At 46.4% G+C, this 20620-nt stretch overlaps 1 protein-coding gene across 1 annotated transcript in view; it reads left to right on the top strand.

Annotated features, from left to right (window-relative positions):
* SLC7A1 (solute carrier family 7 member 1) overlaps positions 1-20620 on the top strand; it is a 78516-nt gene that overhangs the window by 15801 nt on the left and 42095 nt on the right. The window lies entirely within an intron of this gene.

The following is a 20620-nucleotide window of genomic DNA, read 5'->3' as shown; positions in this document are numbered from 1 at the left end:
CCATGTGGCTTGATGTCTATACTATACAAGTAGGTGTGGAGTGGGAATAGTGGTAATCTGCTATAGTAGAAAACAGAAAGTGTGGTGTTAGGTTGGTGCAAAGATCTTGACTCAGAAGTGTCACCTTGCCTGTATTAGCTCAGATATGATGAGCCGGGCCCCTCGTGCAGCCAGGGGAGCACAATGGCTCCTAAAAAAAAAAAAAGTACCTTGTAACCAGCCTCCCACCCGTTCCCCCTCAGGAATGCTCCAGAAAAGCCTGTGCTGGTCAGAGTTGTGTTCTCTAAGTGCATCTCTGGAAAGAGGGAGCAGTCTTCGACAAGTGTTTTGCAGTCCCATGCTGTGCTGGTGGATGTTTACCCGTAGACAAGGGCAAGAACTCCTAGCAGGGGCAGCCGGTTGCCGGTGTCAGGTGCTTGGCCACAGTGTCCGGTTGTGTGGGGCGTCTCCTGAGGAGGTTTTGTAATGTCAGGATAGGCCATGAAAAGCTTCAGTCTCAAACTATTTCACCAGGGAAGGAGCTTGAGAGAGGTGATTTTTCAAAGGACTAGCCAGCCATACCCGTCAAAACATACACAGACCCCATCAAAGGAAGAAGTATGCAAGCTGGCCCATGTTATCCCACCCAGCCTGAGTTCGGGATGAACCCTCAGCAGCAGCTGCAGCGAGGGTGGGCTTCTGCTGGAAACGGTGTTTCTGGAAAACCCTTGCCAGTGTTCTTGCTTCTGCCTCTCCCCCACCTTCTCCACAGTGGAATGAAGAAAGAGGTCTGAAAGGGAAGGGGCAGGTTCTTGCCTGCTACCAGGTACCACATGCAGATAAAAGGGAATATGTGACTCTTTTTAAAGTTTGCTTATTTGGCCGGCTGGAACAGTGAACCAGTGTGGGGGGTATTGAAGGGTCACTGCTTTTCCAGTAGTGGTGAATCTTCACGGAGCACGGAGCGCCTGACTTCCAGGAGGAAATAGCAGTTGAGAGCTGGTGGTCCCAGACTCACATTGCTCTCTGCTCGGGAGCAGCCTTCCCTTTGCTGCTGCTCCTCAGCCCTCGCTGTGTCCTGGGGTAGACTAGCTTAGGGACAGATGGTGGGACACCCGGCTCCTTTCATGGGCCCCCTTCTTAAGGGCGTTCTGCTCAAGGTCCTTTAGATTTGCCTTAGTGGATGCGATCCAGCTGATGACAGCTTTCTTAGTTAGACATGCAGATGTGTGTGTACAAAAATAACACCGGTGTATTGAACAGCGCACACTCAGCTGTGCCACTGAGTTCACGTAAGGTTCAAAGGAGGACAAAGGATGGCAAATAGTCAAATTTGCAAAAAAAGACTTCACTTGTACGGCTGAAGTTCAGATGTCTTAAATATCTGCTCTCTGGACAGAAATCCGATAAGGGTTGTATTACAGAAGAGGGGAAATTTCTAGTCTGCAAATCCCAAAGAAGCCTTTGCTTTTGTTCGGGAATGGAGGAGAGTTTGTAAGAGGGTTGACTGGAAGATTTGGGACTGCCCGGTGTGGCAGTGCCGAGGGAAGGAGCTGTGATCAGAGTTTGAAACTCCCCAGAGGCCATGGCAAGGCGAGCCACAGATTCATCAGCCAACTCTGGAAGTCAGAGATTGTCCATTGTCAGGACATTCAGATGTCTTAGAATGCGAAGCAAATAGTGCTTTCTGCTGCTGGTAACAAATTGACAGAAGCAGAGGGAGGGGAGGCAGAGAAGGGAAGTGGGCTCAAGAAGAAAGTCGTTATTGATATTTGGATGGAAACAGGGGTGTTTGGATTTTATCACCAATCTTTCACAAAGGCTATCATGGGACATGCCTGCTCACAAAGCAGGCTTTGTGGCCAAAGACGGGACTCTTGGCCAGAGTAACCAAGTTTGACTGAGATGTTATTTCTTATGTTCTTGGATCTCCAGAGCTGGGCTGCGTGGCATTTCGGAGAGGAGCAGGACAAACTTGGGGCCTAGGGTGCCCATCCGAGTTGTCTTATTTACATTCTGTGGTCCTTGTAAAGTGAGTCGCAACTCCGAGGTGGACACAACCCCCTCTTGGAACCAAATTCCAGTAGACCCCCTGCCTTCTCTGGGTGTTTACTTCTACCCTGTGCTCCCTTACCTGGGACCTGAGAGGGCCTCGCTCACACAGGCAGCGGCAGCCCTGCGGTTGGTGCCCGGTCCGCACTTCTCCGGCTGCTCTGTGTCCTCCACACCCTCTCCCACTCCCAGTGCGGTGCTTGTAACCGGCTTGTGCATTTGGCTCCAAATGTGGGAGCCCAGTGAGTGAGTTGCCCTGCTCAGGCTAACCCTGACCACGCTGGGTGGGAGTGTGGAGTTAAGAGCTGGAGTCTGCCCAGGCCACTGGCCAGAGCTGTTTAGAAAGCCCGGGAGGCCATCAGGAGCGGTCCGCCCTGGAGGGAAGGTGGCCTCAGAGAAGAGGCCCAGGGAAAGGGGAGCCTTCAGCCCCATCTGACCGTCAAGTTCACCGTCCCTTTAACCAAAGCAGACCCACTGCAATGGACATTACAAGATAGGGCAAGGGCTTCCTCTGACTTAGAGCTACCTGGATGGGCCTTGGTGCCCGACAGACCTGGGTTTCGGCTCTGGCTCCACTGGGCACGGGGCCCTACTCCAAGCCTTGCTCTGCTCGTCGTTCAGACACCAGCTTCCAGGGCATCTGAGAACCCAGGGAGTGGCCGACCGGTGCTCCAGGCTCGCAGCTCCATACTTAGCAGTCAGGCGGGAGATGTTCATTCCCTGTGTATATCACTCCCCAATTTTCTGTGTACCTTCTAATGGTGGTGGAGATGGCACATTTGTTGTCCAGAAGTGCACACCACAATATATACTCCTCTCACAAGGTTGTTCAGCAAATGAACAGGTAAGGACCATAAATGCAGGTCCAGTGGACAGCTCCGAACATCTCAGCTCCCTTCCAACTTGGACACTCTGCGGTGCCACAAGGTATAAGTTTGACTCGAAGGTGGTATTGTTGATGTCAGCCTTGGGAAAGCAGGGAGAATGTGGGATGCCGAGAAACAGGTCAGTTGCATTAACTAATTCCTAGCTGTGAGAAAATTGGCCAGTCTTAGGTATCTGAGGTAGTTGGTGGCTCTTTCTACCTGCAGAATGCATTTTGTTTCTTGCCTCTGCCAGTCTCATGAGTTTATGCTCTTACGGGGACAGTAGGCAACATGAAGCATTAATGATGTTTGGTGACGATTAATAGTAAAAGGTGTATCTTCGGCTCTGTGTGAGGAGCTGTGGGTCCTTCTTTGGAAGTTGCAAGGCCGTGGCAGACAGCCAGAGCTGGTGCCGGTGTCCTCCATATCAGGACAGAGGACTGTCCCTTCGGACCAACTCTGAAAAAGTTAGTACTGAGAACATAGACCCCATTTGGAATTTAAGCCTTTAAGGCATTGGTACGAAAAACCTTTGATTTTAATCTGCACATAAACTCCCTTTCAGCTTAAGTCTTTTAACTCGGTCATAAAATACCTAGAAGTCTAGCAGCAGAGGCAGAGAGTGTTTGTTTTGTGCCAAGAATTAGCATATCCATAAGCTAAATACAGCTTTCACTTTGTCCAGGCACAAGTTTGTTTGTAATTTCTAAATTTGGGGCCTTGTAGCAGAGTGGAAAGTTCCACAGTAGCAAAGCAAATAAAGGGTTGGTTCTTTTTAAAAATTCAAAATATACTGTTGATTTATCCTAAGTTAGAAGCAGTATATAGTATTCTTTATATAAAAATATATGTCCCCCCCCTTTTTTCTGAAGTTTATTATTTTGGTAAGGAGTCCCTGGGATTTCTTCCAACACAGATCAAGGGAAATTGGTGCAGGGTTGAAAATACTTTTATGTTTAAATAAGAAAATCGTGTTGTTCTTAGATGTTTGTTTGATTAAGCGCTCCCATAACTGAAGAACAGTTACAGCAGTTACGTAAAGGGGCATAGAAAAAAAATGCGTTCTGAACTAGATTCACTTTAGTTTAGGAGGTGGTAGCCTTTCTTCTCTGCTTTATTTATGTGAATCTTAACATGTGCTTCATCAGGTGGAGTAGCAGGTGTTTTTGTTCATTTGTTTGGTTTAGGCCCAGCACAGATATTTGTGATTCCTACCACAAATAACCCTCCACAGACAAACTGAAGAGCAAAGACTGTTAGGTACTGTGGTGACTGCCACGCAGTGTTAAAATTGACCTCAGATTTGCATTTTTGGTAATCATATAAGATTTCAGATTTTTTAAAACAAGCTCTTTGAGAAGTATAGAATTCATTCATTCATTCAGCAAATATTGCTTGTGTGCCTACAGGTGCTTGCACCGAGTTACCAAAGCGCGTGCCCTTTGTGGGGCATAATTCCTGGGGGTTCTCTGCTTCACAGATACTGTGAAGGTGCAAAGCAGTTGGCTGAGAACGCTGTTTTTTTTTTTTTTTTTTTTAATGATGAAACCAACTAGAGTGAATGTCATGCTCTTCCCACCTACTTTGATTTGAAAACTAAGCTCTTACTACTATACCAAAACTGCTCACAGTTGCCTCTTTTTCTAATTAGATTCAGTGATCTCTCATCATTCCGCACCCCCGTTGTCTCTCTGAAATAGTTAACATGGTTGGTCATTCCCTTTTCCGGCAGACTCTCCTTTTCTGGGTCTGTGGCAGGAGGCTCCCTCCAGGCACAGCTTGTGAGGGGGGGTCACCACTCACTGCGGGGACTGTGGAGGAGCCTTTGCGGAGAGGCAGTTTGATGGCCGTGGGCAAGGAGGTGTGTGGTGGGGGTGAGGTGTTCAGGCCTGAGCCATCAGCACCAAGCTAGGGTTATCGGATTTAGCAAATAAAAATACTGGATGCCTAGTTAAATTTGAGTTATAGATAAGCAATGGATACTTTTCTAGCATAACTTCTTTTGTTTTACACTAAAAAGAAGTATTTGTTGGCAGATTTGGGACACAATTATGATACATTTGGAACATACTTACACTAAGGCTTTATTCTTTGTTGGCATGAAATTCAGATTAACTGGGTTTCCTATATTTGATCTGGCAACTCTCTGCCAAGCTAGCATCAAGACCCTCCGTGTTGTGGCCTCTGGCACCTTTGAAGGGTAAGGGTGTGGCCGGCAAGGAAACGCATGGAGCCACACTCCTTCCTTCAGAGAGTCCATCTGCTTGTGGACTCTTCCTAGAGCTGTTCTCTTCCTCTTCACTGCCTCCTTAGCCTCCCAGAATGTGAATGTTCCCCCACAGTCTTGTACTGGCCTTGGTGTCTCCCAGGGAGCTCTGTCCCTGTCAGCACTCCCCTCTCACGGGGCAGGCCCATCCGGAGCCGCCATGTCAGACTCATACACCCAGCTGCTTGCGGGCAGTCCCGTGGGCTCAGCTGGACACACCGTTTTGATCTGAGGATATTTTGACTATGTGAATATACACATTTTCATATACACAATATCATCACAGATAAATTGTTGATGAAACTATTTCCCTGAGTGAACTTCAGTTTAAGTCAGTTAAGTTTTTTGGAGCACCGATAAACCACTTGAATTTTGCATTTTTTCTGAAAACGTTCTCATCAGGGTAAATTATTTTCCATTTCCATTTTCAGGAAAGGTTTTCTGCATCCGTCAGCCCTTATCCATAGCAGACTTTACTCAGTGTAGCTTCTGCCACTGTGTGTTCTGCACTTCTTGTTCCTTCCAAGTCTGGAAGATCTATCCTAGATCACATTTTGCAGAGTTGAATTTTTTATACACTGAGTTGGCCTCTGTCCATCGTGTGTACGTGTTAATTCTCTCTAGATGGTCTGTTTGGTCTACCATATTGCTAATTCTCTTCTCTTACAGGCTTCTAACCTGTCGGTATATTACGAACGGGGGCAGAGAGAGACTGGTGGGCTCAAACGGTCGGGGCCACGGTGCCTCGCGGGCCTCACCCTCACCTCAGTCCCGGTGCTTCCAAACCCAGACTTCAGATTCGCTGCCCAAATGTGTTTTTCTTGACATCACTTCTTGAGGAATCCCCCGTCTCCCTGTCAAGCGGGCTTGAGGTTTTAGAGTTCACTCTGACTTGCTGTCGCCCCCTGCCTCTAATAGTCAGTCATTTATTGCGTCCTGTTGGCCCTCCCCCTCTGGCACATGCCTCTTCCTTTCTAGTCCCACTCCTATGGCAGTGACCTCGGCCGTGGTGGCTTTCGGCTTCCCGGCCCTCCGTCCTTCGGAAATCCCCCTGCGTGTTCTCTTAGTACGTTTTCCCATATTTCCTTTCTCCCCTGTTAAATGACAAGCCCCCCGAGGGCAGGGACCCCGTAGCTTTCTCCGCGCCCTGCAGTTCCTCACAGAGTGCGCAAGCAGCAGAATGCCCAGGAAGTGCCTCCTGCATGGAGGGGCTGGGCCCCGGCTGGAGGGGGCTGCAAGACTGAGTGTGCCCCAGCAGGAGAGCCGGCGGGCCAGCCGTGGGCCTCCTCACCTGCCTTTGGCACCTGGTCACACCGCCCACAGGTAACCTCAGCGCTGGGAGCCGGTGCCTGCTTGGCTGCCGGCCGGCTGGCACCCGGCCCAGCCACATTTCACTTTGACCTTTTCTTTGAAGAAGGGTTTTGAAGCAACATTGTACACATAAAGGTCAACAAAGAAGAGTGGATGATACCCCGACAGAATGTGAGTTAAAAGGCAGGAAGTGAGGCTGCTTGATATGACCAGTTTGGAGGGGATGAGCAAAAAAAAAAAGCCCCTGAAATAATTCTTTAATCATTTGTCTTTAGAGACGTAAAGTGGGACACGGAAAACAAACATTTCCATTCAATGTATACACAGTTCGGCAAAACAAATAACGGGGCTTTGTGAACGGCCAGACCTCCTGGAAGGAGGAAAGCGGCCTCTTGACCGGGCGTTCTTTCCCCGCCTGAGTTCAGAGTGGGAGAAATCAGAGGAGCCGCCCCTGTGGTAGAGCAGGTAAAACAGAACGTTTTATTTTTCTAAATGAAAGCGAAAATTTCCAGATTTGGCCCAGGAGCCAAACCGATGAAAAGGTCTCTGGGTGGCCTGGTGTCATCCGGGGGAGTGACCCTCAGCCTGCTCCAGATGACCTGCTGACTTTTAAAGGAGCACTCACCGAGCGTTTCCCAGAGCCTGAATGACACATGGGGAGCTAGGACGGCTGTGGCCACTGCCACTGTGGTCACACACGCTGCAGAGGACATCTGTCTTAGTGCTACAGAAACCAGGATGTTTCAGTCTTTTAGAATAAAAATTAGTGGCTAAAAACTCAGTCATTATTAATTATATTGTTTATATAAAATTCATGTATCTTATATCCATTGGTCATGTTTATCTTTTTAATAGCTTTAAGCCAATTTTAAGATTTCTAGGCAACAGCCCTGAAGTCTTTTACCATCTGAATTAGGGTAGATAGAAATAAATCAGGGGCGCCAGGGTGGCTCAGTCGTTAAGTGTCTGCCTTCGGCTCAGGTCATGATACCAGGTCCTGGGATCGAGCCCCGCGTCGGGCTCCCTGTTCGGTCGGAAGCCTGCTTCTCCCTCTCCCACTCTGCCTGCTCGTGTTCCCTCTCTCTTGCTGTGTCTCTCTCTCTCTGTCAAATAAATAAATAAAATCTTTAAAAAAAAAAAGAAAAATCAGACAACTTACTTTTATGTTTTCAGCTACATATTTGTATAGTGCCTTGTCAATTACTGAATACCTTCATATTATAAGAGTGCAGTTATTTTGAGGACTTAATTTTCACATTCACTTCATGAGTTGGCTATTAATAAGATCTCTTGTAAATTAAGAAGCTAATAAAAATAATAGCAAACATATAGCTCTTACTATGTGCTAGGTGCTCTTCAGTGCATTGCACATATTAATTCATTTGAGCCTCTCCCGAACTCTGAAGTAGTGATGATTACCATTATCCTCATCTCGCAGAAGGAAAAAATGGAATCCAGTCTTATGTGAGATTTTAATTTCTATCTCGCCTCTCTGCTCCTTGATTCTCACAGTAGGGAGAAGGCAGGGATGGGGTGAGGTGTAAGTGAGGTAAGCAGTACCCTTCTCCCAGTTTTCAGGTGAAACAGAGAAGTCAAATGACTTGCCCATGATTGCACAGCCAAGGTCAGGCAGGGCTTCTGATTCCTCAGATCAGTGAGCAGGTGTAAAATGGGGCATAGGAAAAAAAAATTTTCCCACTCAGTATGCCTTAAAATCAATAATGTAGCCTGATAGGAGTTGCCAGGCCTTCCCAGGCCTTCCCACCCAGGTGCAGGGAGCCTTGGTATTCTCTTCTACGCCAAGTTCATGGACAGAGAACGTTCAGAAGAGGGACCACTGCCCACAGCAGCCATTTCATTTTATGCCGTAAAGACATGGTGAATGCACCTGCCTAGGGATTCGTGGTCAGGTAGGAGGTACTAGATAGTTTGCTTTGCTGGCCGGTCCAGGTAATGTGATGTGCATGAGGCTGTGAGGGAGCTTCCCTGTTACTTCAGGAAACTTTCTGTGCCCGGCCCTGGCCTTCTCCTTCTTGTTTCCTGATTTATAATGTGACGGGGCTGGCTGTGGATAGACTAGAGGGTGGCCTTGCTGTGTTGTTGGCAAGGGCACCGTGCGGGGTGCAGGGGGTATTGCTGGTCAGCCACACAGGTGGCTTCAGGCGGGGACTCGGCTGAATGAAGAGGGTTTGGGACAACTCCTACACAACTACTTAGAGCTCTGACAAACACCACAGACTCTCTGAGGCTCCGTTTTCTCATTTATAACATGAGGATTGATTGTTGATCTGTGCGTTGGAAACACCGAGCACAGTGTCTGTGATATACCAGCTGCTCAGATTTTATTAAATTAAGTTGAAGACTTAAAAAAAAAAAAGCCTTTTTATAACGTGGTGTGTTGTTATAACTAATCACTAGAATCTCTCTGGGCATTTTTGAGACCACGCGAGGTCTCGGGCAGCTCAGGAGCAGCTCACTTTGGAGGAGGAGGGTGGATCATCAGGTGGTCCAGGCGCCGTCCAGCTGTGCAGTTCCATAATAGAGGCTTTGTGCTCACAGTGGGCCTGGACTGCTCACATTCCCGAGGTGGCAGAAGCAGCTGCAGACGTCCAGAGCTCACTGCCCCTAAGGCTGGAATCATCAGGGCCCCCGCAGGGAACAGATGGCACTCTCAAGCTGGGTATTGGCGGTGAGTTGAGTAAAGCAACTGTTTACAGAGGCAGGGCCAGGGTTAGGGGTGGTGTGACTGTGTTAGTGGCCTGGGGTTACCAGGGGACCCTGAGTGGCCCAGCACCTTAGGCCTGGAGGGACAAAGGAGGGTTTGGTGACCACAGCTCCGTGGGGGAGATCTTCCGTCACAGAGCCTGTCTCCTCCTGCTGGCCCCAGAAAGCTCAGGGTACACACAGGTGGGCTCCCAGTATGTAGTGAGGAGGGTGGAGGGTGGCTCGGGGGCAAACAGAAGAGGAGGTGACTTCAAGCGTTGGAGGACGAAGACCATTTAGGTGAGTTGTGTGTCCTTACGTTTTGGTTTGCTTTAGATAAGACTCAATTCTTAAAATGTTCAAATGATGGGACAGAGGCCCATTTTGAAAGCATTTAAACTGATGGCTTCTTTGGTAAAGTTCCTTCAGTTACTTAGGATCCTGAAGTCCTGCATGCAGGTGCTTCTAAGTCATTCAGTGTGTTTGGATTTGGGTTGCCTCACCGGTCAAATAAAGGGATGGGTTAGATCAGGGCTTAGCAAACTGATATATAGAGAGCAGGTAGCAAATGTGTTAGGCTTTTGGGGCCAGATGTGGTATTTTGAATAATAATCTTTCTCTTCCTCTTTTTCCTCCTCCTCCTTAAAAAAGAAAAGAAAATTTAACTGCAAAATCCACTTTTAATTTGGGATCAATACAAAAGTGGGCCACGCACGATAGTTTGCCAACTCATGGACTGGGTCTCTGTTTTCCTAAGCACAGTGTGTGTGCCCTGTGTGCAGTTTTAGGGAGTGCACAAACATTTTATCTAAATAGTCTGGAGCTCACCACCCGTAGGACTGTGGTCATTAGGGTCCCTGCAGGAAACCGACGGCACATCCATTGGGTAATGGAGCTGAGTTTAATATTTGAGTTCAAATCATTTTGGTGGTCCTCCATTTGCGAGTAATACAAAGCTTTCTACAAAAAATAATTAAATTACAGAAGAGGAGGATTCCTTTAAGGAAGGATATTATAAAGAACAGTACGCGTGCTACAAAGATACAGCAAAAACTCAGGAAGGAGGTGTGAAGATAGATGGGTTTGGAATGTATTGGATTGTCTTGGGACTCTGCTGGCGCTGGCATTTCTTGATGATTTCTTATTTGGGAACTATTTTACATCGATGACAATGTTCTCAAGAAGTGCCTCAAGAAATTTTGTGTAAGGTAATGGGAGAAAACCCGAGAGGACAGAGCCATTTTTCAGTTGAGCCCCGACTGATATACATGGCAGGTGTGTCTGGTGCCCTGCCCACCTTGCTCCCTTCTCTCCCGGGAGAAAGGTGGGAACCCTTTGGAGTCGTAACTCACTCCCTGCACATTTGGTTTCCATCACTGTTCCTATATAGAATTGCAGCGACACAGCCAGCTTTAGCCCCAGGAGAACAAATTCAGTCTGTCGAAGTACAGAAATTCAAGCCTTAGTGCTTGCTTTATTCCCTTTGGTAATCACTGGGCTGGCGCAGGCAGGCCCCACTTTCTTGGACCTGGGCCACTCTCCTGGCCACATCATTTGTCTTCACAGGCTTCTTCAGAGCTGCTGCGGGGTCGGGACACGTCCTTGGGAGGATAGGGGCGGGCTGACACCTGCCTGCAGTGAGTTGTACCCAGGGCTTGTAAATGCCCAGGAGAGTAGTATGAACGCACTTGTCAGGTGTGCCCAGGCAGACAAAGGGCTGCCACCAAGCCTCATGAGCATTCCGAACATTCAGTGCAGAAAGTATCCCAAAATTTGTTTCCTGTACATTTTTCTTTCCAGCTCCCCAAGTTGGACATGTCTTTTCCCTGCCTCACTGGTGATTTATCTGTCCTGGTAGCGCCCATTGATGATCGTTGGGAATTCTGTGCTAGTGTTGAGAGACCTTACTGGGGTTTTTTTTTTTTTTTTTTTACTGCCTGATGATCTTTTACTTCTGATCACCTATTAAAGCCTTCCCATGTTCTCTGAGATCCAGGCCACCTACACACAGAGTGAGAGGCGTTTCCCCTGTGTCCCGTTGGAGTTCAAAGCTTAACTAAGTATATTATTTAACGGACTGCACTCTTGCTCAATTTTATTATTCTGTGCCCTGTCATGATGAAGTATCTATGCTCTGTGTTACACCTGGAGCTTACGTTTGCAGTGGAACAGAACGAGAAAGACCCAGTGCTTGCAGGGAGGGTGTATTAAATAGGACATAATTTCACATTGGTGAAGCGCTCACAGCAAAATGACTGTTCCATATAATAAGTGGATTGTGTAAGCTCCTCTTACCAGCTGCAACCAGCGCTATAATTATTGATTTCTGGGTGGGGGGAGGTGGTAGATTTTAACTTGAGGTGGAGTTAAAGTACGTGGACGAAGTGCTGCTGTTACACGGGACTTGCACAGAAATCCTGGAGTCTGCCCTGGCACTCTTCATAGAAAACCGTGCCACAGTCTCTGGTGGATTGGGCTCCTCTTAGCTTTAAAATTTTTTAACAGCTTTATTGAATACAATTTAATATCATAAAGTTAATCCATTTAAAGTATAAATTCAGTGGTTTTTATTATATCCACAGTTAAGCAACCATTAGCACAATTTTAGAACATTTTCATCACCGCTAAAAGGAAGCCTGTATGCATTAACAGTCGCTCCCCATCCCCTCCTCCATCCCCATGCCAGCCCTAGGCAACCATTAATCCACGTTCTGTCTTTATTTGAGACATTTCATATAAACGGAATAACACAATATGTGGCCTCTTGTGACTGGCGTCTTTCACCTAGCTTGCCGTTTTCAAGGTTCATCCGCATGGTAGCATGTGTCCCCGTTTCACTCCTTTGTATGGCTGAATAATACTCCATTATATAGACACTTTGCATTTTATTTATTCATCATTTGGTGGATATTAGGGTTGTTGAACCATTTTTTTGGCTGTTCCTCAGTCATGCTGCTGTGAACATTTGTGTACAAGTTTTTGCGTGGATATGTGCTTTCATTTATCTTGGTTATATATCTAGGAGTAAGTTGCTGGGTCATAAGGTAAGTACGTTCAATTTTTTGAGGAATTTTCTTAGTTTTTTTAAAAAACTATTTTTATCGTACATTTTGAAGCGTACATTTCAGTGGCATTAAGTACATTCACGTTGTTGTGCAACCATCACCGCATCCCTCCCCATAGGTTTTTATGAAACAATCAGCACTGTCTTTTGGCCCCCAGAAAAGAGAAGTAACTTTAACTTTGACTTGGCAAAGGGACGGGTTAATAAAAAGCCAAGTCACTGCCTTTTGAGAGCTAGCATAGGTGAGGGTCCTTGGCCCCAAACCATAGGGTCTGTCTGCATGGATGCCACTGCTTTCTTTTTTATTTCTTTTAAAGATTTATTTATTTATTTTAGAGAGAGAGAGTGGTGGGGAGGGGCAAAGAGAAAGAGAAACCCAAGCAGACTCCGTGCTGAGCACGGAGCCCACTGGGGCTCTATCCCACAAGCCTGGGATCACGACCTGAGCCGAAACCAAGAGTCAGAAGCTTAACCGACTGCGCCACCCAGGTGCACCAGATGCTACTGCTCCAAAAAAATGTTGGTTAAGAGCAGCAGTAGGGAGGAGGTGGGTAACTTGAAGAGGCTGCCCAAGAACTGGGAGTAGGGGAACTAGAGAGGTGGGCTACTGGCTGCATCTCGGGGGGAGCCCACTCGGTGTCTTGGAGTGACACCATCCTTCCCAGACACCTCTCCAGGGCACACAGCGTGAGTACAAGAGGCTTATTTTCCTGCTTGGGCCCTTACAGGTGGCCTAAGAGAATCCTGAATAGGGATCATGTGTTACATTTACTGAGTCTCAGGAGAATGTACCAGTCAGTGTAGGGTCCAAAGATGTGTGTGTGTTTTTGGGGGGATCCATTATAGAGCTAGAAGAGATCTTGGAGAAGGTTTGCATAGACCATGGACAGCATAGCCCCAAGTTCACTTCTGTCCGTGCCCTGGCAGGCTGGCTCCCCTTGCCTCTCGGGACGCCCTTGTGCTGTTCTGCACCTCCAGATTTCCATGTTGCTCTGATTTCCGTGGGGAGTGCCTACCTTCCTCCCTCAGCCTCGCCAAACCTTCACCTTGGCCGCTGCCTCCCCTGACCTCTTCATCCTGGGTCTGTTGCTCTGAAATTCCCCCATGTCTCCTTTCTCTGCTGCTCATTTGGAGAACACCCTGTGGTTTTTGTATTGTATTTGTACGTTTCATGAGTACCTCTTTTTTCAATAATACGCCACTTCCTCACTGGCAACGACTGTATTTTATTAAACTCTTTGGGTTCAGTTACTGGCAGAGAGAAACATCAAATGTCCAAAGTCAGGGTAGGTGCCACAGTCTACCCCTGCAGCTTGTTAGTGAGATAATTCTTTTGAAATATTGACAAACCATGTAATTAAGAGCTGATTATTCACACATCAAACAATTGTTCACTTCAACTGAAGAATTTCTTAAAATAGCAGCTCCCCCTGGCTGCATTTATCTATTTGTATGGCTCATTAGCTATTTGGTGGAGAAATTTCAAAATGCCAACCAGGAGCCAGTGCATTTGCAGAACAGGATGAAATGAAGGCAGAGTCTTTCTTTCTTTCTTTCTTTCTTTCTTTCTTTCTTTCTTTCTTTCTTTCTTTCTTTCTTTCTTTCTTTCTTTTTCTTTAAGATTTTATTTATTTGACAGAGAGAGCGAGATAACACAAGCAGGAGGAGTGATAGAAGGAGAGGGAGAAGCAGGCTCCCCACTGGGCAGGGAGCCCAACGCAGGGCTCAGTCCCAGGACCCTAGGATCATGACCTGAGCCAAAGGCAGACGCTTAACGACTGAGCCACCCAGGCACCCCAAGGCAGAGTATTTCTGAAATGCTATCACTTATTTAGGGACAGTCTCCTAGGAATGTATTTACTTTAAAAAGTGCAGGACATATTTATATGCATAATCGCAATTTATTACTACTTTTAAACAATTCCATGAGCAGGGCACCTGGGTGGCTCAGTTGTTAAGCGTCTGCCTTCGGCTCAGGGGGTCCTGGGATCTAGCCCTGCATCAGGCTCCCTGCTCGGCAGAGAACCTGCTTCTCCCTCTCCTACTCCCTCTGCTTGTGTTCCCTCTCTCACTGTCTGTCAAATAAATAAAATCTTAAGCAAACAAACAAACAAACAAAACAATTCCATGAGCTTAACAGTAGTTTCCTCTTTGGAGGAGTGAGGAAACAGATTCAGAACCATTTGCCCCAGCTCATTGAGCTGGTCAGTGGTTGAGCAGAGATTGGAACCAAAGTCACCTTGAAGACCTATCTATGCCTCCTTGCTCCCTCACTGCATTTGCTAAGTGGGAGGATCCTCTGTGTGTCTGATTAAAGTTTTGCTGTAATTATATCATGGCCCACTGCCCTGTGGGACCTATTATACTCTCATGTAGAGTTTCAGTAGCATTTTAAAAAAATAATGGAGCAGCCGAGTGGCTTTAAGAGTCAGATGCGCCGTGGTTTGAACCAAGGCTCGGCTTTATAACTACTTTACACGGCTGGCTTGCCATAAGTGAAATGGGTATAACAGCTGCATAAACTTCAAGGCCTGGTTTGAGTGTTAGATGAGGTCATGCACATACAGTGCCTTACAAGGGGCTGGCACCTAATAGCCATTTAATAGGAAAGTGAGCCATTCTTCTTACTATTATTGCCATGGGGTGGTATGTCTGGCTTCAGATGCATATTTACTACTCCTGAACAGAGGCAGAAGTCAGAGGCTGGTTGGTGAGAGCCCCAAAGGGGGAGGGAGGGAAGTGGCAGCATGGAGAGTCACTTCTTTGTACCTGCCCTCCCTCCCTCTTCCCCTCTCTTTCCTGCCCCAGTCAGCTTTTCCCATGACAGTCTGGGAGGATTTCTTCCTTAGGTGACAAGTTGATCCCTTCCAACTCTTTGAATTTATGGTTTCATTTTTCAAATCTCAGGCATGAAAAAATAGAGGTTCATGGCTCCTTGGTGAGCAGAACATTTCTGGGATAGAAGTGGCCATCCTCACATGCTGAACGCTGACTCATCTCTGTGCTTTCTCCGAGCCCGAGCCCGCAGAGTAGAGATGTCCTTCCACTCAAACACTGAAACAGTGTGTTTTGCACAAGAGGACTATTTAATGAAGTGGCAACGGGATCTTTCTGTCACAGTGGAGGTCCTGCTCTGAAAGACCTGTGAAATGCGGATGAGGCATTCTCTGTGCTGCTCTTGTGAGCATAGTATGGCTCAGCCTGTTGGTTCCCTTCTCTCTCAGGGGCCCTGCGTGGCCATCCCAGCTTTTCCAGGTTTGACCTTCACCTTCCAAGCAGAGTCATGCCGAGCACCTGGGTCTCAAGCCTTCTACAAGATACCGACTCACCCTCAGAAATGAGAACTCAGATTAATAAGTGAAGCATGTGTTAGTCCCACTACATTTTTTAATTGTTTACTCTTCCCTGTCTTCTGCTTTGCCTCTTAGTTATTCTCAATCCTGGTTTCGGGACAGTGGAGGGTTCTCCAGGGATGTAGTGACAAGGTTTTGCTTTCCAGTGAATACATGCTTGTTTGCAGACATTATTTGAAGCTTTAAAAAACAAAACAGAATTCTTAAACTAGTTCACTAAAAAAGTCTGTAGAACACTTGGCAGTCTAGGGTTTCCCGCAGTAAGACAGGCTTTCTCTACCTCAGTGCTCTATTGATACTTCTCTGCTGTGGACGTCCTCCCGTGCACTGTAGGATGTTGGGCAGCATTCTTGGCCTCTGAGCTCTAGATGGCAAAACCACCGTCCCTCACTTGGGGCGACCACAGATGTCTCCAGGCATTGCCAGATGCCCCTTGGCGGGAGCAGAAGCAGCCCTAGTTGAGAACTGTTGCCCTGTAACCTCAGACTCGGCCCCTCCCAGCTTCTCTTGCCACCCCTCCTCTTCCCTGGGCATCACCAGGAGACACAGGCCAATGGCGAAGAACAGCCTTCACTCGCCTGTTGCAGTACACAACATAGAAGGATGTTGTGGCCTTTTCATGGAGTATTTTGCATCTCAGAGGAAGGTTGAATCATCAAATTGTGAGCCCAGTGGCCTTTTCCTTGGTGCAGAATGGCTGGAGTAGTTTTAATTATTGAAGGATTGGGGGTAGGATAAATATCTTGCTGTTATTTCCTTGACCACATTTCCTTTAGAGTTTGTAATTTTTTCCCGTAATAAGTTTTATAGAACCACAAATGTCTATATGGAGTCTGTGGTCTTTCAAACAGTGTTTATGCTTCAATGTTATTGTCTGTCTCAGGGAGCGGATGGAAACTGGTGTAGGTCCCCAGTACAGGTGGGATTCGGGTGGGCTTGGAAGTTGGAAGAAGAGGTGAGGTATTCACATTCTCAGGTGGATGCTGGAATCCAGTGTGAGTTTTCCTGGGAAACCGCCTAGTAGCAGCTGTGAAGCCCACAGCCAGGGGGTAAAAGACATTTCCTTATCACTGAGAAGCTGGGAAGCAAGCATGTGTTAGGCGGTCATGGAGCTATGGAAGTCCGAAAATGTGGGTCCGATGGAAACGTAAGGGAACATGAGTTGTAAAAATATTGTGGTTTCTGGGACCCTCCAGATCTGCCCCTTGGGAGTGAATTATTTCAGATAATAAGGGTCTGGTCATTTCTGGGTAAATCGAAAATGCAGTTTTAAGACTGGGAGGCGGAAGGAGAGCAGGGACAGCTCCCACATTCTTGTGCCCCTTTGTGGGGTGCAGGCGCAGCTGCTGGGGCGTTCCGTCCTTGATGCAGTTCCTGCGGTGCCCATCTGCCAGGCCCCCCCCGGAGCAGGGGATGGAAGTCTGAGCGTCTCTGAGTGCAGGGCTGGATCCTTTGGTGAGGCCTGGAGGCCTGCCCTGCTGGCTCTGGGGACATTGCAGGCTCCTCTCGGTACCTCAGGCTTTCATTCCATCCTCCCCCTCTTCCCTGGAACAGAAAATTGATGTCCGTTTAACTACTTGGCAGCCTCTTAGCCTGTGCTCCCTTTTAACCAACAAAAATCTTAGGCTGAAATTTGAAAAGTATTCATGCCAAAAAAGAATTAATCAGGATTTGCTTTTTTAAACTACAAATGCTCCCCTGCCAGGATTCTGACATCCTCCATGTTCCCTTGGGAACTGGCCTGGCCCTTCCATAGGTGCTCGGCCATCCTAAAGGAGCTCTGTTCTTGCCAGAGATCTTGGTTGGAGTCAGTAGACCTGACAGAAATCCCCTAGCCGCCTTGAACTGAGCTCCCTGTAGCTTCATTCCTTACAGTAACCCTAGCATCTGCCCTTCTCATGGGATGGAGCACATACTCGTGTTATTGGGGCTCATCCTGTATCTCATGGAGTTGCTTTAGGAGATCAGAAGCGTGCTTCCTCCAGTTGACATTTCATCCATTCTTATTTTTCGAAGAGGTGTTTCCAGTCATAGAACGTAAACTCCAGGAGGTTGGGGATTTGCGTCCAACCAGGTCACTGCTGCGTCTCTGGGTTCTAGAACCGTATCTGGCACCCGAAACTTTTGTGGAATGAACAGAATCAAAACACACTCACAGGCAAAGCAGCTGTTTAAGTTGCCAAAAAGTTGGGCAGGCATTATGTTTAATAAATGGCAAAACATTTTTAGTGCTTCATCAGTGTACCTAGTGAAAAGATCTGATTACTTCTGATGTCTAAACTGTTCAGTGGAAATACGTTTGCTGCTGTTTTCATGTTATTTTGCATACACACGCCCTGTCCGGATGCCGGGTGTCCCCCTGTTACACAGAGCCCAGCTCGTCCTGGGGTGCTGTTGAAATGCTGCTTGCCATATTTATGAAATACGTGAAATTGTGTCCTTAAAGTGTGAAGTTTATGTAGCATTCTCATTACTCTGTTTTTTTTAAAAAGTGTATTGTCAAATCTGTAGAAATAGAATAAATCGGCTAGAACATTCTTGGATTAAAGAAAAGCAGTACTAATGAATGTATTTGCTATGCATTCCAATCCCATTAATCCTGATGAGTTCAGCCTGGATTAATGTATGGCATGCTTTTCTTCAGGACTTCTGAGTTGGGCATTAACTGCTTGTATACCGTGACAGGAAAATGTGAGCAGAGTAGGCTGGTTCATCACGCCCAAAGAAGCAGGAGAGCAGCTTTTGTGACATGAGCTTGTATCCAGCTTGGCTGTGTTCACTTGACTGGACAGCCCATAAAGCAGCGGTTCTCAAACTGCTTGGTCTCAGAACCCCCTTGTGCTGTGTAATTACAGACTACTGAGAACTTGAAAGAGCTTTGCTCATGTGGGCTGTATGTGTCAGTGTTTATCATATTACAAATTAGAGCAGCTGCAAATATTTATGTACTAATCCATCTAAAAATAACAATACATCATTTTATGTTAACATTTTTATGAAAAATAACTAGTTTCCACAACAACAAAAAATAATAAGAGTAGAATCGTTTTACATATTTACAAATATCTTTAATGTTTCAGCTTGATAGAAGGCAGCTTGGTTCTTATGTCTGCTTATGAATTGGTCAATTTTGATGGGTTTTCGTTGAAATACATAAAGAAACTATGGCCTCAGATGGTCCTTGGAAAAGGAAGAGGACTTCAGTAGCCTTTTTGGATAATTATGGGTATTCTTTTTTGATACTGCACAAAAACTTGAAAGGAGAGAGTTGGTTCCACAGTGGAATCTGAAACCATATTGATGGGCTTTTTGTACTTGAAAATAGGTCTGTTTTGTACTTTTTAAAAAAATTCCATTTTGTACTTTGAATCAATTGTTTGTCCATGTATGATCATGTTTCGGTGAATTACTGTCTTACTGAATTACGCAGATCTTCCAGATCTTGACAGATTAGATCATGTAACTGTTTTCTGAAAATCACATTTGTTAATATCACCACCAGTGTCATCTGAAAAGTCTTTAAGTTTTGGGAAACTTTCGAGTTCCTGGTGACAGATGCAAGTTTTCCAAACCTGTAAGTTTTTTTGTTTGAAAGCTCAACTTGATCGTTGGCACCAAACATTATCAGTTGTTTTTCTTCTAGATTCCGCTCCTTTTATTCCAGAGTTTTCTTCCTACGATTGAGATCCGCTCACGGCTTTTGGCTGTCTCTTCCTTCCCCAAAGAACAAAAAGCATAGTTTTCTTGGCTTGGCCACAGGGCTTGGACGACTTTGCCCCCCATCTCCCAGCGCATTGACAGTTTCCAGCCTTGTTTCCAGCCTCTACAGGTTTTTGTTTTTTCATTGGCTTAAAACCACACATATGTATTGCCATACAGTTCTGGATGGAGGTCAGGAGTCCGAAAGAGGTCTCACCAGGCTCAAGTCAGGGTGTTGGCAGGGATGTGCTCCATTCCGAAGACTCTTGAGAGAGGATGTGGTTCCTTGTCCTTCCCAGCTTCCAGCGGCTGCCTGCCTTCCTTGGCTCCTGGTCCCCTGACATATTCAAAGCCAGTAATGGCTGATGGGGTCTCTCTCACATTGCATCTCTCTGACACTGACTCTCCTGCCTCTCCCATCTTGTAGGAACCCTCGTTGATTCCATCAGACTCGCCACAGGAAAATCTTCATAGCTGAAGGTCAGCTGATTAGCATCTTTATTCCTTTGGCAACCTTAATTCCTCCTTGCCGTGTAACCTAACATATTCACAAGTTCCTGGAATTGGGATTTGGACTTATTCTGGCTGTCACATTCAAGCCTCTCCATTTTCACATTCAGTTCCTACTCTGTATATGTTGGCTAGACTCGTCCTCTGAATATCACTTCATTGCATAAGCCTTTTCTCAGTCTCCAGGTGGAGCCAACTACTTTCTCTTCTGCGGAGATACTTGCGTATGAGCCACACCCCCTTAGTGCCCTTGTCGCGGTAATACATCTGTATGTCTGTCTCCCCTGTTGGGCTGTGGCCCTCTCAGTGCCCTTGTGGTGCTTGGCACATGATCGAGAATGAGCAATATGTTGTTAATTTTGGACATTTGGTCCTGGGCTGTGTTTGAGATGCTACTGAATGAATGTTCAGTTTCTTTGGTGTGATGATGGCATTACAGTTCTATAGAAGAGTATCATTTTTAGGAGTTACCAAAATATTTAGAGTTCAAGTGTCATGATAACTATTATAGCTCACTCTCAAGTGGATTGTGAGAACAGTTTATATTTATATAAAGATAAAGCGTATACAGTAAGTGTTTAATATTGGTGTAAATGTAGATGAAGACCACGTAAATGTTCATTTAACCTTTCTGTAGGTTTGGGGGGGACATTTTCAAAACAGAAAGGGGCAAAGAATGAAGTATTAATGTAGAATGAATGTGTGGGTCAGGATGGAGTCAGATTTCGGTTGTGGGAAATCCGGTCTGCTGCTGTTGAAGTTCTAAAACTCTCGGTGTTGATTAGCATCTTCATGTGCCTCTTTGGCATAATGATAA

This window comes from Eumetopias jubatus, unplaced genomic scaffold, assembly GCF_037043125.1.
Source record: "Eumetopias jubatus isolate StellerSeaLion01/CBP00866 unplaced genomic scaffold, mEumJub1_p1.0 scaffold_3, whole genome shotgun sequence".
In the NCBI taxonomy this organism is placed as follows: domain Eukaryota; kingdom Metazoa; phylum Chordata; class Mammalia; order Carnivora; family Otariidae; genus Eumetopias; species Eumetopias jubatus.
The sequence above is the reverse complement of the archived record's forward strand: the minus strand, read 5'-3'. Positions and strand labels throughout refer to the sequence as shown.